The 16,216-nt window shown below is 30.3% G+C and overlaps 1 long non-coding RNA gene and 1 pseudogene across 2 annotated transcripts; both read right to left on the bottom strand.

Moving 5' to 3' along the window:
• Positions 1–4,272: 4,272 nt before the first annotated feature.
• Positions 4,273–6,381, bottom strand: LOC114396949 (annotated as a pseudogene).
• Positions 6,382–6,494: 113 nt separating this feature from the next.
• LOC114394847 lies at positions 6,495–8,175 on the bottom strand. 2 transcript variants are annotated; one of them, XR_003662859.1, is made up of 4 exons: positions 7,952–8,175; positions 7,695–7,786; positions 7,353–7,445; positions 6,495–7,160 (listed from the first exon to the last, which is right to left on the bottom strand). It is a non-coding gene; the product is annotated as an uncharacterized LOC114394847 (long non-coding RNA). The 2 variants fall into 2 exon arrangements; XR_003662858.1 differs by having other exon boundaries at positions 6,495–7,445.
• Positions 8,176–16,216: the final 8,041 nt, after the last annotated feature.

The following is a 16,216-nucleotide window of genomic DNA, read 5'->3' as shown; positions in this document are numbered from 1 at the left end:
ATTGATTCTTATGGCAATGTTGTTGAGAATTTTTCTTATTCATCATTTTCTAATATGCAAATGTAGACCAACACTGTAGAAAGTAGAAACCCATTTTGTTGTATTCACCATGGGTTAAGCTGTCAATTCTAAAATGTTATTTTTAGTAATAACAATTTTCAATTTAATTAGGAATTTATTTTGAACATATCTATTTCTAAAATTCTTGTGTGGATGAAAGCATAGTAGGCAATCTGAAACTTCAGTTGACTGGATTATGTTAGGATAGAACCAGCCTTTGTTGAATATTATTTCTTATCTCTGTTAAGCAGAGGGTGGTGTTGGATCTCAAATAGTCAAACACCCTGTTAGCACTACTAATGTGAAAGGGACGCTAAGCACGGAAGTATAGATTCTCAAATAAAAAATCCTCAACACTAACACACTTGTTTGAATACAAAACAAATCCTTAACACTGACACATTTGTGTGAATAGTCAAACACCCTGTTAGCACTACTAATGTGAAAGGGACGCTAAGCACGGAAGTATAGATTCTCAAATAAAAAATACTCAACACTAACACACTTGTTTGAATACAAAACAAATCCTTAACACTAACACATTTGTGTGAATACAAAAAAAAAAACTAAATTCAAATCAGAAAACAATTAACAATTCCACTAGTTAACACTTCTCTATGAAATTATAGATCCAATTGAGCAGAAAATTCAAGTAGCAAAACCTCTAAAATCATCATAAACAAATAGCGCACGATAACACTAAAAACATGCATTCACTTCATAGTGCTTAAATGAAACCATTAAATCAATTTTAGATCTAGAAACTATGAATGAAGAAAACAAACCTAGTAGTAGCAAAAGGCAATGCAATGAAATCGAAACCCAAACCAAGACGCGTGCTGTCCTAACCAAGTAAATTTCTATCAAATGAAGATGAATCGCAAGAAACATTTGAACACTAAAAGAGAGAAAAGGAGAAACGAACTCATGATCATGGAAAGATTGTAGATGAAAAGGCTCGTTAGGGATCAAGAAGAGAGAGCAGCATCATAAGAAGGGGTTAGAATGATTTTGGTTTTAGAGAGAATAAAGAAAGTGTGCATGTTCTTTTTTTTCATTTTCATATAATAAATAAAATATAAAATATGAAAGGAGGCTAAACATAGAGGGCTTAGTTAGTATATGTTTTTTGAAAAAAAATTTATGGAAAATTTTTTTTTTCAGTGAAATAAATTATTTAAATAAATAAAATATTATAATTAAGTTTCAAATTTTATATTTTTCTATAAAATAAAAAATTAAATAAATAATCTTAATAATTATTTATGCATATTAAAATTAAAATCAAAACATATTTACATCAATAAAAAAATATAATTTTTTAAAATAATAAATTATATATATTTAATCTACAACTAATTATATACATAAGTAAAAGTGTCCGTAGGTACAAGTTCTTAAAAATTTTACCTATACTAAATATTGGTAAGTATAAGTTCTTTTATTTTTACCTACACCAAACATGGATAAGTATAAGTCACACTACTAGAAAATAGGCTTTCTACATCGGTTATCACGCGTCGTTGTAGACTGGAGTCGTTGAAACACAACGACGGTTGAGTGACCGATGTTGAATTTTGACATTCTACATCGGTTATCAGGACAATCAATGTAGAATGATCATCATTCTACATCGGTTCAGTACACACCTGATGTAAAATGATGACCATTCTACATCGGTTGTCTTAATAACCGATGTAGAATGGTCAGTATATCGGTTGTCTTAATAACCGATGTAGAATGGTCATCATGATGACACATTCAACATCAGTCATTCTAATAACCGATGTAGAATGCTAGACATTCTACATCGGATGTGGTCTGAACCGATGTAGATTTATTAATTATTTTTAATTTTTTTGCTTTTTGGATAAGTAAAAAATTGGTAAGTAAAAAAAATAAGCAGTTGTCTCCAATTAGTAAAGACTAACCTCCTGCGCTCTCCAACCACCCTTAGCGCACCTTATAGAGCCAGTGGTCCTCCTGCACCAAACATATTCATATAAAAAAAACTCAATGCATATAGATCACAACAAAGCTTCAAAATAGAGAAATAAAAGTTCCACAATATGAAGGGAATCAGCTACTTAATGCAGAATCTAAAATTAAGCCAATACCACAAATGTATAAAACATGCAACAAAAAACATTGCCATCAAGATACAACTTGATGATCACAATTCATGACTGATACTGCAATGACAAAGTAAAGAACTTAACGGTTGTACCTATGCTTGCAGAGAAGTAGCGAAGTACCTGTTATTATTATTATTATTATCATTATTGAAATGCATATGCAATTTTGGATTTTATGTAATTTTATTTTAATTTATCTCTTAATTTTTCAATTGTTACATTGAAATTTTTTAATCTTTAAGTGATTTTATTTATGTCTCTTTGTCAAACTTTCTTTGTTACTCTTGATTCTTTTTTTGACAAGATTTCCTATTCATTCTTACAAAGTAAAAATCATAAAAAAATGTGTATAATAAGTACATTTCAGTTCCTTGTGTTAGATGCCAAGAGATAAGAAATCAATAGCATCCATTAGATTTACCTAAACACCAAACTAATATTGAATGAAGATCTCATGCAGCACCATAAATTCCAAAATTATATATAATAATCACATATAAGATTCACCATATAATGAATCACCATTTAAATAACAAAAAAATTCCTTGGCCCATTATTCTACCAATCCTTAAAAAAATTTAAATAACAAAAGCAAAGTTGTTAGTTGGTCTTCTGAAAATTCCTTGGCCCATTATGCTAGGTAGTTTGTCTTCATCACGTAGGGTACCACTAGTAGTTAAGCCATACAAGAAATTGATAATAACATGAGAACAGACATCACAAAGTCATGAAACAAATTCATGTTCAGTGCAATATCCATTAGCAGCAAACAAACTAAGAGGTCTTGACCATCTCATCAGTCCTTAACTTGATAAGGATGCACTTGAGATTGTAAAGATCAATTACTTTTACATAATAAAATAATTTGAAAATGAGATTGTAAAGATCAATTACCTCACGTGATGCCACAAAGCCATTAATTGTAGTCCACTAGCGACGGCATATAAGATTTGTGTAGCTCTGTTTTTTAAGATCGAAGAACATTTGTATTTCTATTATATCAATTTTCAATATATTTAATTGTTTCTCCTATGGTTGTGGTTTTTTCCCATCAAAAGTTTTCCACATTAAATCTGTTTGTTCGTTATTCTATTCTTTCTTTATCTCGGTCGCACATTATTTCTATCATAATCAAATAAAAGTTTGTCATTCAACATAGCTATAATTCAACTAAAAGAAAATTCAATATAAAAAAATCCCAATTAATCTGCAAACCAACAATAGCAATGACAGTAGAAATTTCCCACTAAATTTTATTACAATTTAAACTACAAGAATCCTAGCAGTATTATAAACAATATATTCATTGTACATGAGCTTTTAAAAAGAATAGTGGTACCTCTTAATTGGGTATAAAAAAATGCTTTGAAAGAACAAATCTTCACCTGCCAAGTTTCATGTACCTGCAAGAGAACCCGAACATGTTTATATATATAAAAAAGTCAAATATATAAGTTTATTGAAGGATAAATCTATGCTTATTTTGAAGTCTGATTGCAAAATGAATTTTTAAATAAGTTATCATGTATCTTATATTAGACCTTAAAGATAAGCTTATAAAACAATAGTTAGACTCATTTTTTATAAAAGGTTCATTTGTTTAAGTTTTTTTTTAAAAAAAAAAAACATAATAACAAATTAATAATTAAGCAACTTTTCATGTGTTTGTCTAAATTATTTTTTTGTTAAGAAAACAGAAAATTGCTTTTTTAATAAATAAAGTTTATCTACTTTTAGAAAAACATTTTAAAAACATTCTTAAAAAAATTACTTTAGACAAATTTGCCCAAAGTCTAACGTACCTATTTTTTCCCTAGTTCCCTGCCTTGAGTAGTAGTTATTTTATTTTTATAAGCCACATCTAAGTAAAAAATATATATATTATGAATTAAAAAGTCAGATTTATGCTTTAAAAGAAGTCTATAACAAGTAACAAATCAAACTTAAAGGCCAAAATGGATGTTAAAAAATATTAGGTTACATCAAGCTTAAAAAGAAGTCTATAACAAATAACAAGTCAAATTTATGTTTTCAATATTTTAAAATAAGATAGGTCTAATGCACATACCTTACTGCAGCACCGGTCCCATATGGAATGAAATAGTGCAAGTTGCAAATTTTAAGGCTGCTCAAAGAAAACATAAGTCATATGAATCCCTGGGTTATCAGGTAATGAACTTTTAAATATTTACATAACAGGATCATGGAGAAACACACCAGATTGATAGAAATGAAGTTTCAAGTTTGGGATTTGGTGGTCCAGCAAGTATTACTAGTAGCTCTAATGACCGACCACCACTCAACTGAATGTATCCATTAAGATAGAAACATGTTATTCTTTTTAAAAAAAAGATAGAAACATGTTACAAACAAAAAGTAAAGAGAAGAAGCAGCATCGAGTCATTGGCCTCCCCAATTATACAAGAAATTGTTACATGGTTTGGAACCACCACATATCCATGGTCTCGATCAATCTTTACATGATATATAATTGAGATTTTCAATTAACGAAAAAGAATTAATTAAACTCGGTTACATGTCACATGGAAAAATAGTTGAAATCAATGGTGGTCTTGGACCATGGTAGTCCTAAACCATGTAATAATTTCTCCAATCATACAGGGGCAAAACTAGAAACTTACCAAATCATAAGTGCAGATGGGATGGCTAAGAAGAAAAACTCTTTGATGCTTCTTAAAGCATTGCTACCTAAAGCTACCTAAGTTTTCTGACATGACAGATAATACTGTGTAAACTATAAGTAACATGACACTGAGCCAATACGAAATTCCAATGGATAAGGCCGCTTCATTTTGTCCAAGTCCCAGTTCAAACACTAGTACCCAACAAATAGGTATATGCAAAACTAAAACAACAACTGAGGTTACAAGCATTGGAAAGATCAAGCTCTGAGTCTGAAAATAACGAACCAAAGCTTGAAGAACAACATAACCAAAGAGTGCAGGAATGAGCCAAATGCAGTAGTTTCCAGCTACTAGTGAAATAGCATGATCTTGCCCCAAAAGAACAAGCAGTTTATCCATGAAAATCCATAGGATAGATATTGGGGCACTGCTTAAAATGAGAAAGAGTATTGCACAGAAGACATAGTTTCCAAGCTTATGAAACTGCTCGGTTCCAAATGATTAGCCACATTGAGTTTCCAAAGCACCTGCCATTCCCATCTACATTACATTTCATGTTCAGTCAACTACCAAGGCACTATGACACTAAAGAAAGCAGAAAACTGTTGTTATCATGCACTATGTGTACAAATGGAATCCACTTAAGAACCTAATGAAAAATCATGTATTGGAGATTGTCTAAGCATGCCAGTTCATAACAAATACCACATTTAGTAAACAAACAAACACACTCAAGTTCCAATATGTGTGATTGCAATATTGCACCCCTAAAATAGCATTGACAGCTAGAAAATATGTCAGATCAATATATAAGCTATACAACTAGTCAAAAAACATATGTAAGTATTTCAAAGTAATACATTTACAATTTTAACCAAAAAAAAATAAGCAATACATTTATTAATATATAAAATTACTCACGAGGCTGAATGGAAGACGTTAAATTTATTCTTTAAGCATATAGAGATCACAGAGTCCTAGCAAAAAAAATAATATTTTTCCATCACGAGAATTTGTAGAAACTAGTAAGTTTTGACTGCTTGTTTACTTTGATTTATCTTTTAAGAATAAAAATATTATCTTTTAAGACTAATCCTTCAAATTACATAAATTTATTTAAGAAACTAACTTCTCTCGATTATTTGTATGTAAAAATGAGGATAGGAAAGGAGGGAACATACAAGTATGCTAAAGCCAGTGACATCTGCAAAGGAAGTGGCCAATGCAATACCTACAAGGGAGAGTTCGCCAAGATGACCGACCAGCCATCATCAATGACACCACCTGTAGCAAAAACTGTGACACTGAGACCACAACCATTGGTGCTGCCATCAAACTCACCTTCTTAAATTCTTGGACAAATCCACTACCACTACTACTACTCTTTGAGTTTGAGCTCACCCTCTTGTTTTCTTTTGGCAACAATAAGGTCTCCTCCATTTCTTTCTTTCTTTTGGAGTACCCACGTGAGTGTGTTTAAAGCCTAATCAAGGATACGAGAAGGTGAAGAATGAAGGTCACCCTCTTGTTTTCTTTTATGATTTCTCATGCAAAAAGTGTGTGCCTTCAAACAAGAGGATTAGTCCAAGACAGAACCGACAATGCTCAGATTATTTGAGAGGCAGAGACGACTAGTCAGACTATCCATTATTTATGATTGTTTTCTAACTCGCTTCTCGTCTCAGAATTAAAAAAATACTACATTATAATAATAAGTCAAGTCATAATTTAAATATCAGTATATTTTATTTGAAAGTTATATCCATATATGATAACAATATCTGTTACTATGATTTAATGTAATTTTTTCAACTCTTTTTTTGGGTATTCCTCGGCTCAAAATTAATTGGATTCTTGAGTCCCTCTGATTAAATGATCGTTGATCAAAAGGATGGAATAGCACAAACCCCAATTAACCAATGACCAAAACGGAGTGGAAGCTATCTTTCAGCTTATATACTGTGTAAAACCTTGTCAATTAGATAATTATTATGAGTTAAACATGAAAGAGATACTTTTCTTAAAAAAAGCCAAAGAAACTTGTATTAAAATAAAACAGATTTGGATACACCACAAGATGTTATCGCTCCAAATAGTCACATATAATACATAAGCTAAAGCACAACTGCACTGGATAATCCAATGAAGTATTTATGAGAAAAAACAAATAGCAATGCTTGATAAAAAAAAAAAAGCAACTTGACAAGCTGCAGAAAAAACCATCTATAGGGATTTTATTTTTACATCAAATTCACAAACCTCAATCTATGGACTCTGTTATTATTTGAGATTGTTGCTCCTCAAATAAAGATTGAATTCTCTACAGTGAACAACATACCCTGGTATTTAGCCAAAAGAATATAACCAACTCCAGAAACATATCTAAATAATTTTCCTTTTCCCCTTTCCTCTCTTTTTATTGCATTTAAATAACAATACTATATCTCAGGGCAATTAAATATCCTGTTTCTCCTGGCAAATAACAATACTATATCTCATGTTTACTTCCTACCTTGACAGAGCTTCCAACTTCCTCTAGTTTCTGCATTAGTAGCAGCTCCCCAAAAGGATTAGGATCATGTTTCAATGACATTGATGGAGACATCTAAAAATCAAAGAAAACAACAGTGGGTGAGAGAGAGAATGAGACAACAAGTAAGCAGCATGAACAATGAGTTCTAAGTTCTAAGCAATATAAAGGTACATAGTCCTATTTTTTTTTTTTTCACTCACCTAGTCCTATTAGAGCAAAACTGTAGGCACATAGTCCTATTTTTTTTTCCAACAAGAGCAAGTTAAACACAAACTAAAACTTAACACATTCAAACAACTAAAACATCATGTGTTTTCGTACTGTGGGGAATGTGTTGCTGGTGTAAGAGATGAGCAAAATAGAATCCCACCACTACATAGAGTTTGGTCCACGCTTCTTTCCGAATCCCACCACTACAACAAACAGAAAGCAAAATTAAAACCCATTTCACGAAATCCCTAAATTCACAATCTCTACTATTCTAACACAACAAAATCGGATTTTTCAGTAGAAAATGGAAAAAGAAAAACTAAGGATGTTGAACATTGTGGGTATAGGCATCTGAACACAACCCTTACCTCTTGGAGCAGCAAAAATATTAGGGTTAGGTGTTTCCGTTCTCACAAAAACCCTACCCTTCACCGGAGACGGGACAGAGCACAGGTTGGGAAATGTCCACGACGAGCTTGTGGAGGTCAGGGCAGGGTGAAGGGCGAGAATGAGATGTATGGAGGTCATGGCAAGGTGAAGGGTGAAGGGTGAAGGGCAAAATGGAGATGGAAAGGCATGCGCGTACCAAAGACTGAAGCATAAATAATTAATAAAAATAACTACAAATGAGACAAAGGCGGTTTTTGTAAAAAACCGTAGTAATAGGCTTACAAACAAAGGCGGTTTTATAAAAACCGCCTTTGTAACGTTTGTATCAAAAGCGGTTTACAAGACCCGTCGTTAAGCTTTATAAAAAGTTGGTATTAATTTCAAAAATGCCACCACAAGCTGTATTATATCGATTATTTCATAACCGACTTAGATTCAACGATGTTGAATCACACTTTTGTAGTAGTGTCATTTTGCTTTTACCTACATTAAACACATGTAGGTATAAGTTTATTTGAGTTCTACCTACACTAAATTATGTCTGTAGGTAAAAGTGTCTGTAGCTGCCTAGAGAATTTCTTGTAGTGCGTCCTTATCTTCAAATTCACGTTTTGATCAAAATTGGTTGAACTCTGTGTCTATATAAATAGGATGTGATGCTCTCAGTTTTGTATCACCAAGTCTACTTCTCTATTCATAAAAATACACCATCTATTTTGAGTAAGGGTTTGAAAAAACAAAGTTGACTTCGGGTTCGTGCTTGTGTTGCTTCGTGTTTGATCTGTAATGGCTGAAGGTACGCTTGTACTATTTAGATTCTGCAGTTTAATCTGAATATGTCATTTAAATTTATTCGCATGTTTAGATCAATATTGTATATTTCTTTCATTAATTGGAATAAATGGTGTATAACATGTTTGTTTTAACATTCTTGGCTCTCCAAAACCCACGTTCAACCAAAAGCAAGAAATCCTTGCTTCTCATAGAATGGTGTTTTGAAGCAAGCAAACGGCTTCCAACGTGTAAACAGACATATTCGTAGAAGTTCCAAAAAATATTCTTATAATTTATTATCAAACAAAATAATGTTATACACATTTTTTTTCCATTTTCTAAATTTGGGACCATCGATTACCCGATCCACGAGTGACCAATTCGTGTCAAGTTAATAATTTTCGACCGAGTTAGGTTGAGGCAAAAGGATTTTAAATTTAAATTTTATCAATTCAACCTATATTTTATATTGTGATAATTGAATAAACTCCCTAGATTCAACTCGTTTTGACATTTCTATACAAAGCTCTCAATATTTTTTATTTATTAATTTTGTTAAATATAAAATTAATTATAATTAATAGGAGCAAAATTCAAGATATAATGATTTATGATTCATGTTCATGCTAAAATAAAAACCTTCATAATTTTATCTGCTACGTGTCAATAACTACGTAATTTCCTCTACGTTTTGATAATGGCCGTAGTAGAAATGTCGAATACAAGACCGAAATTTCTCTCTTTCTTCTTTGTCTAGTCTACGCGTTGTTTATAATAGACAAATAATTTTATAAAAAAAAAACTTTAAAAAGAAGAGTGTAGAAGAAAATGAAAATGGCTTAACTTCAACCATGACCACGAAAACTGAAGTCCATTCATGTACGACTAAAATCATCTTCTCATTGTTTTTCTTCATATATATGGGTAGTGTGTACGAATACGGTCTACTTTTATTTCAAGGGAAGAGAGATGAGAAGTGATTGCTTGGAAATAAAAGAAACGTTAGTTACTCTGTTACATCAGTTTTATTTATAATAAATGCCATATCATTTTTAATTTGACATTTTCATATCACTTTCATAAATAAAAGGCGCGTATCTTCATAGTGATTCTGTTTTTAGTTTTGGCAAAAAAAAAAAATATCATCAATTTAAAATTCTTTGTAGTTAATTTGTTTGTGTCTGAAATATGTTAATGTTTTTAGGTTTAATTTTATATTGTTATCATCTATTTTTTAATCGGTAAAAATTAATTAATATTTTATTTGTTTTTGTTAGTGAGAAAGATTAAACCTAACACATCTTTCTTTTCTTTTCCCTTCAATCACCTAGACAATCTTATAATTTTAATGTAATATAATTTTTAGGGTACCCATTTTTGTACTTTTACTTATTTAAGTTTGATCTATCAAAGGACAACTCTTAATAAACGTACTTAGAAATATTGGAAGAACATATTTAGATTACTTAGGCTTACATAAAGTATGATTATTAGAGTATTCTTTAAATATGTTAAATTAAACTTTGTTTTCTAATCATTGTTAGGAAATACAAAATTTATTATTTTGATGGTTTCTTCACATAGTATAGGATAGGTAAATGAAATTATTTGAATTTTTTTTTACCTACACGGAAGTTGTCGGATACTTTCTTTCATTATGTTTTAATGTATATCTTCTTGTCTTTTTTATTAGTGCTCGATCATCCTCCTTCAAATAATAAAGGTATTTGACACTCAAGTCAGGTTAAGTCAGGATGCAGGTATACTAACTAGCAACCAAAAATGAATAGAATATAATGGTGTGTATTACCTTGAGAATTTAACTCTTTATATACACATATTTATGAGCTTTAAGATCTATGGATCTTAACTTTTAATAGAGCTATCAAAATGGCTTAACCCGAATCTGGCTCCAGTGGGCCTCACGTTAAAAAGCCTATGGACTAAAATGTCCCAAAAGCTTGTAGGTCTAAGGTCGAGTCGTGGGCCTTAAGTTTAACATTATGAATACTTTTTAATACTCAAGTCAAGTCATCTGAAATCAACTCTGAATGAGGTTGGCCAAAAATAATTACGACCGAGGTCGGCCAAAAATAATCCTAACCAAGGTTGATCAAAATTAACCATAGACGAGGTTGGCCAAAAATAGCCTTGGGCGAAGTTGACTAAATATAGCCTTGAATGATATTGCCTGAACACAACCTGACTGAGGTTAGCAAAAAAAAAACCTAGGTAGAGGTCAATTGAAAACAGTCTAGCCGAGATCAACAAAAAACCCCCCCGATTGAGGTCGACCAAAAGCAGCCTTGCTCGAGGTTGACCAAAAATAATCCTAATTGACGTCATCCAAAAATAGCCCTGACCAAGGTCAACCAAAAATAACACTAGCCGAGGACAACCAAAAATAACTTTGGTCGAGGTCGGCCGAAAATTAACCCTAATCAAGGTTAACCAAAATTAGTTTGGTCAAGGTCGACCATAATTAACTCTAGCCGAGGTCAACGAAGAAGAGCCTCGCCGAGGTCAAAATCAGCCCTAGCCAAGGAAGACAAAAAACAACCCTAGCTAAGGTTAGCTAGAAAGAGCCTCACTGAGATCAACCAAAATAGGTATGGTCGAGGTTGGTCAAACATAGCCTCGATTGAGGTCAGTCAAAAACAACCTTGGCCTAGGTTGACATAAAATAACCTTGGCTTTGGTCATAAAAAATAACCCTTGGTCAAGGTCAACCAAAACAGTCTTTGTCAAGGTCAACTGAAAATAACCCTAGCCTAGGTTGATAAAAAAATAGTCCCGTTGAGGTCGGCCAAAAACTGCCTTGACGAAGGTTAGTCGAAAATGCCTTAGTTGAGATCAACCAAAAATAACCTTAATCGAGATAGATAAAGAAAAATCTCCATCGAAGTCATCCGAAGATAGTCTTGGTTGAGGTCGGCTAAAAATAATCATAGACAAGGTCAACCAAAATCAACCCTAACCAAACTGATTTAAAAATTTTTTTTTTTTTGGATAGTTGAAAAAATCACTTTTTAAAATATTATGACCCATGGACTAACCCCGATCCTAGCCCTATATTAAATGGGGTTGTGTGGGTTAGGACTCTGTAAGGCCCCCATTAAGGAGCTAAGCCCGATAGGGCCATTATGGAGGACCAAGTAGGTTGGTCCTAAGGCCATTTTGAGAACTCTACCTTTTATTAAGGGGATCAATGTAATTAAAAATTACTTGATTGAGTAATATGTTAATGAAAGAAGCTACAAAATGAGAGGAAGCCAAGTGTTTTCTTAATAATAAAAATAAACAATGAAACGTTGCCCCTTTTATTTAGAATATAATGCATGTGTTGTTTTTAGTCTATGTCAATAAAAAAATATAAAGGTAAAATATGTTTGGGGTCCTTGTAAAATTTGAAAAATATTAATTTTATCTTTTTACTATTTTTTTCATATTAATTTGGTCCTTGCTATAAAAATAAAATATATTTTTGCAATGACTACTCTTTTAGGTGGTAGTATGATGAGGCTATCAAACTTACACGTGTAATTTGATTACAAAATGAATTAAATAATTTATAGCAGTTAAAATCTCCACAAAATGAATTAAACAATTTCTAGTGGCTAAAAAGCCATAAAGATTGTAATTTTTTTGTCACTCTGAGATTTTCTTGTACTTTCTAATGAGATTAATTAGGAAAAAAAATGAAACAACAATTGATTCTGATATCTTTTAAGTGTGCTTAAAAAAGTAAAAAGATAAAATAATTAAGTTTTTTTATTCACGTCAAGAAATCATCTAACAGAATTATCAAAAATATGAATAATACAAAAATTTGTGAAAATAAAATTAATACTTTTTAAATTTTATAATCATCTGAAACATATTTTACTCAAAATATAAAGTAAAAAGAAACATAAAAATTATTTAATGTTACATGTGATGTCAAGTTTTTCATATAACGGAACTTATGAGAACAAAATTGAAAACTTCTCTGAAACTTTACCTCCATATAAAATACTATTTAAACACGCAATGCCTGAAAAAACAGCAACAAAGAAATTCATCACGGCCGGTTATGTGTTGTGGTTGTGGTATTGAGTTGAAGTTGATGGTGCTGTGAATCATATATGCATTGAGATCAATATATATAGTCAACTTGATAATAACTAACATTAAGAAACTTTTTCTATTTCAAAGAGAAAAGATCAATGCTGCTATCTAGTCCTATAGCTAGCTATACATAATTCAGCCAACCTATGCTGATTTCTTTCTGAACTTGTTATTACTTAGCCTTCCTATTGTAGCAAAATTTGATCAAATAAAGAAAGACAAGTTGCCAATGATGATTGACTCCATCAAATAGTTAGATGGAAAATTTTTAATAATTAATAATATTGGATTAATTTAATATTCTTCAATGAAATTTCATTGGTAAGTATATGCCTATACTTTTTTAATCCCTAGGTACATATATGACTATGCGTAAATAACTAAATATTATAAGATTTTTGCAGAAATATTTCATGTTTATATATATATATATATATATATATATATATATATATATATATATATATATATATATATATATATATACGGTCAAAATTTAATATTATATATAATTATTTAAAAAGTCATGTAACTTTTTCAAAAATTTACATGTTGTGCATTTTAAACTAAATCAAACATAAGATTTAATAATTAATGTTTATTTTTCCACTTTTACATAGAAGAGTCCCATCATCCAATACGATTTTGTAGATGAATATATCAAATAAAAACTCTTGTTATTGTGACAAATAAAAATAATAAATCTCGTTAATCAATCATATTCAAATACCCAAAATTAAAAGATAACTATGCCTAATTTTTATAAATAGCTATATGGCTACTAACTTTATAACAGTAATCATTTATATATTTATGATTTGAATTTCTCACACCATGTCTTTTTTACTCCAAAGAGGGCTAAGGGCCAAAACAAAAACACTCTAACAAGAAAACAAGTGGGGGAATAGAAACCCCATGAAATCTCGAAGAAAGCATACAGAGATATGATCGAGCAGGCCATGCTCTACTACATGGACCCCCCATTTCACACACTATCGAAGTCATGCGTCTCTATCTATATATGAAAGATAACAATTTTGAAACAAGCACAGATTGATCATTTTTTTCAAACAGGCACGAGTCATTATTTTATACCGTACATTATATACTAGTCACGTTATAAATTAATTAGTATAAAATTATTTTATTTTAATCAATAATTTTAAATTATTTAATTTCTAAATAATATTTTTTTTAAAATTATTATAATTATTCATAAAAAATTTGTCTAACTAAAGTAAGATTCTTTTCTCATAGATAATACATATGTTTTATATGATACACTACATTTTTTTTTTCTTTTTAATTTTGCCGTACAGCGTTTATATGAGATGAATTGAATGTCATTGACGAGTGAAGAGTCAAATTGTGGGCCCCAATCCAATAGAGAGAACACGTACACATTACAAAACAAATATGCACGAACGTAAAAAATCCGCTACCGGCGCGAATACCACTCAACGTTTAATTTCAACATCCTTCACACTTTCAAGGACAGCAACGAAAAATGATGGCTTGAAAAGATTGCTACGACGTGTTGCAACAAAAGTTGGAAAAGTTTGGGGAAGAAGGGTGAAGGACATGCTTTTAGATACTTTTTTATTTCTTATAATTTTAATTTATAAATATAAAATATCTCTTTATTTTTATTTCTAAAGGTATGTGAAAATAATAATGATTTTTTTTATTAATTTTCCTGTTTTCCATATACATATTTCAAAAATAAGAAATAAAATGAAAATAATGTCATATTTTTACTATTAAAATTTAAAACAAAAATATTTTTCTAAATCCAACTTGACCTTAGCTTTTCTAAAAGTAATTAAGTTACACTCTTAAATAATAGTTGTATACACATTGTTGTGTCCGCGTTAAACTCGTTGTTATTTATAAAATTTATTTTATTTGAAACAATATTACAATAATAAAATATGTAACATCTTACAATGTCTCATTCTCACTTTTTAAATAGTAATTCACACTTTAGATTTAAGATTATGTTCTATGTTAATTCTTTTTAACGTTATATACAAATTGTATTATAGCTATGTCATATCTTATGGTTTTAAAATTGATTGTATTAGTGTATTGATGTCGTATTATATATTCTTGTCCAATAATGTATCTATATGTTTTTTCGAATAACATTTAATTATTAGATTGTCCGAAACATGCAACGTCAAGTTGGTGTGGTTACGTTACATTTAACTGAAAGGGAATTCGTGATATATACCTCATGAAATTAACACTTAAACATGGAATTCTGCTGGTTTGTACTTTGTAAGAATTTTAACAATGACAAGATAATAAATAGTAATAGGTACTTACAGCGATTTCTTTTGGTGTAAATATAGCAAAATTGGAAACCCAAGTGCATGCATGAGCTTGTTTTGCAATAGAATCACCCATTATATATTCTGCAGATGTGAGGAGGAATGTTGGTTAATTGACACAGCAACCAAGAGCTTCCCCCATTAATGGATCAAATATAAAAATTACAAATAGCATTTAAAATTGATATATTAAAATTAGCCATTAGTAAAGATTCTTAACGGCAAATTTTATAGAAAAAAATTATTCAATATTTTTCAATGCTAAAAAAAATAATAGCTAATTTTACAAAATGTAAATTTTAATGGTGATAATCATTGGATGGGTGAAAAAGGAAGAGAGATAATCATTTGATGGCTACCTCTTTTTTATTATTATTATTGGACATTGGTGTTTTTGGATGGGTGAAAATAACTGTGAAAAAAATGAAGAGAGATGAGATAAGAGAAAAAATATAGCCTTTTATTATTATTATTATTATTATTATTATTATTATTATTATTATTAAAGGAGGTTTAGGAGGTGAAACTCTCAGCAAAAGAAAAAAAAAAATCCCACTCCCACACAGTCGTGAAAAGAGGGATGGAGCTGCCAATTCTTTCAAGTAAAAACTTAAACCAAAGTTTTCTATATCAAAAAATAAAAAATAATTTGATAAAGAGTTTAAATTAAGTTTTTTAATTATTATGAAAAATATTATACCATTTATTCATTTCTTTAGATTTTCTATTCTACTCATCATTCACACACGGAGATATATATGACAAAAATATTAAAATTTATGAAAGATGATAAAAGAGTTTTATTAAAGTTCACTCAATTTTAGAATTTAATCTAACAAACCTCACACAACATATATGTTATGTTCTTTTTATGCAAAAAAACTACAATATAATAATAATATAAAGAAATTTGTATCAAGAAGAAAATTTAACCAATATTTTTGCAATACATAACTTTTGACTTTAAATAGAGATTTTATCATTCGAATCTTGGATTATAAGATAGTATTTTTCTCGCATATGCATGTA

The sequence above is a fragment of the Glycine soja genome, chromosome 18, assembly GCF_004193775.1.
Source record: "Glycine soja cultivar W05 chromosome 18, ASM419377v2, whole genome shotgun sequence".
NCBI lineage: Eukaryota > Viridiplantae > Streptophyta > Magnoliopsida > Fabales > Fabaceae > Glycine > Glycine soja.
Note: the sequence above shows the minus strand (reverse complement) of the source record. Positions and strands in the feature narration are given on the sequence as shown.